This window comes from Pleurodeles waltl, chromosome 12 (genome assembly GCF_031143425.1).
Source record: "Pleurodeles waltl isolate 20211129_DDA chromosome 12, aPleWal1.hap1.20221129, whole genome shotgun sequence".
In the NCBI taxonomy this organism is placed as follows: domain Eukaryota; kingdom Metazoa; phylum Chordata; class Amphibia; order Caudata; family Salamandridae; genus Pleurodeles; species Pleurodeles waltl.
This window is the reverse complement of record NC_090451.1, coordinates 109431390-109433939: the sequence shown is the minus strand read 5'-3', so window position 1 is coordinate 109433939 and position 2550 is coordinate 109431390. Positions and strand designations below refer to the sequence as shown.

At 44.8% G+C, this 2550-nt stretch overlaps 1 non-coding gene across 1 annotated transcript; it reads right to left on the bottom strand.

Moving 5' to 3' along the window:
* Positions 1-2266: 2266 nt before the first annotated feature.
* On the bottom strand, positions 2267-2338 carry TRNAH-GUG (transfer RNA histidin (anticodon GUG)). Its single transcript has one exon. It is a non-coding gene; the product is annotated as a tRNA-His (tRNA).
* Positions 2339-2550: the final 212 nt, after the last annotated feature.

Sequence of the window (2550 nt, the reverse complement as noted above, 5' to 3'; positions counted from 1 at the left end):
TAGGAGCACGACAAACACACCTCTCCTAGACCTCCCTGGAAGATCATACACTGGGGAGGGTTCCCCTGGGTCCCTTCCCCCCCCCGGCTGGGCCCCATACAGCTGTAGACACACTCACACGATGCGTAGTTAGGTCTCGTTTCTGGGCAAGTTGTTTGGCTTGCTTGTTATTTGTTGTAATAAGAGATGATGAGTACCTGTCGTGCCAGAGTTGGAAATGGTGGCAACCGACCACCCTGCTCCATGGGCATACAGCACTGAACCGGAGACCCACAGGAGGCCCACACCACAGATCACAAGCCTGCTTACAGATTTATGCAAGGAACAGCCCTCAGCGTGGTGGTAACATAATATAATAGCAGTAATGGGTAACTGTTCAAAAGTTGTCATGGAAAGGAGATTCATACAGCTCTGCAACCTGTTACAATCCTGTGAATAATATGTACCATCTGAAATACCAATAAATAAAAAAAAATCTGCTGCACAACTTAGGGTAAGGCTGGTGTTGTAGTGGTAGATCTGAGGCCCTAGGAGAGCTGGAGACCCCACAGAGCTACAGCAGCTCAGAAGTCCACTTAGGCTTCATCAGGGACCCGTTTTGTGACTTGAAAACCCATTAATGCAACAATAAGGGGGTGAAGTAAATGTCATCAACATTGCATAAACTGGTGTTCTTTGCAGTTTTTTTAATAAATAACAGCGCCTGGAAGCCCTTCTGACTGTGAAGGTTTGTTTAACAAATAGTGTTGTAACAACATAAAAGAGGGGGAACTGTAAGACAGTTGCACAGATAGAAGGACGGATAGAAGGTTAAACAGATCGTCATAAATAAGCCACATGCACCGATGCATCTGTACAGGTGTGTAGACAGCAAGGCAGGTATGTAGCTGTTAGTAAATCATGGATGAGATATCATCAGCTTCACAGAAACCGCTGTAAATCACACGCGCCTGCTTTAGAAATAACCACGCCACAAAGACCTTGGTAGTCAGCATGTAGGCTTTAAAGTGTTAACATAAACAGAGATGGGCAGAAATAGGCAGTAAGGCAGATACCCAGATTGAAATAGAAAGTAAATAGAAAGCACATGTAGTAATAGACGTGGACCGATAAGTATATAGAGAAGCAGCTGTTGGTACGAAAATGGGATCACATATGATCAACTTTGTGTGGACTGTCAGGATTTGAAAACGGTTGCTTCATACCAAAAAAAACCATAGCGCCAAGATGTCCTCCTCAATGTCCCTCTGAGCGTTATAGTGTTAACAAAGCATACAGCCAGGCATCAACGCTCTGTTAGACAGGTTCACAGTCACGCACAGGTAGGTGAGCAGATAGATAAGCAGACACATGGGCAAAAAGATGGATGGACAAATGAATGGATCAATGGATGGACAGACCTCTCTGTTAAACATGAGTCAAATGTAGGGATGGGCGTAACCAGTGTAACTCACTGCAGTGTAATCACGCGAAATTACAGCAACATTATGCGAGGTTGTACAGAATTACACAAGGCTATTTTCCTGGTGCAAAATACACGCTCAGATCCGAAAGGAACCTGATATACACTTTGCACAAGAAAATCGCTCTAAATGCAACAGAACTGGCACAACAGCCGCTGCTCGCGCTCTTTTCCTCCGCTCTTGGGTAGATGTCTTTCCCCACATTACTCCAAATTCCACAAAGGAGCGTAATTGTGTAATTCACAATTCGACCACGACTAATAAACTTGGCTTAAGTTTTAAAACTTTCCCTCTAGCTGCCCGGTTATCCGTCGGGTGCGGGATGATGAAGCCAAACGCTGATTGGGTGAGTGTGCCTCTCAGTGTCCTTCTCCGTCGCCTCTTTCTTTCAGACCCTTGGGAGCTCAGTCTTACTTTCTATACAAATATTTATTTTTAGACCTTTTTTCTTCGCGGCCTGAATTGCTGCAAAAACTGATATTTGACTAGCAGGATCCCTTTCAACATTGAAAGCTACTCCGCGTCAGTACAGGAGCCTCGGCGCTGCAGGTACAGGAGACACAGACATCCATCCCTCTTGCTGACCGGGTCCCGTGAAACCAAACTGTAGCTCATACTTTTCACATCAGGACCGCCACAAACGTAAAAGCGCAGAAAGGTGAAATAAATAATAACATTGTTAACGCGTTCTTCAAAGACATTTAATTTCACCGTTGAAATTAGGTTCAAGCTCTTAACTCATGTAAATATTAAGAAGTGAGAATAAAAATGCTGCCCAACTGCCGTGACATTGCCACCCGCAATGCCGTGACTCGGATTCGAACCGAGGTTGCTGCGGCCACAACGCAGTGTACTAACCACTATACAATCACGGCGAGCTACTTGGGCTCTGAAAAGACTATCCTGATGTGGCTCTGATAGGCTTAAAAAAGGTCACAGTGTCCGTGGAGTGGATAGATTTAGCGTTTGTTTAAAACCCATCTTTTCAAGTTAGATCAGGGTCTTTTCTTTGAGTAGCAGATCACAGCAAATATTTACCTCTCTGCTTCCAGTGACAAGACTCCCCATAAACCAAGAAGCCCAGACT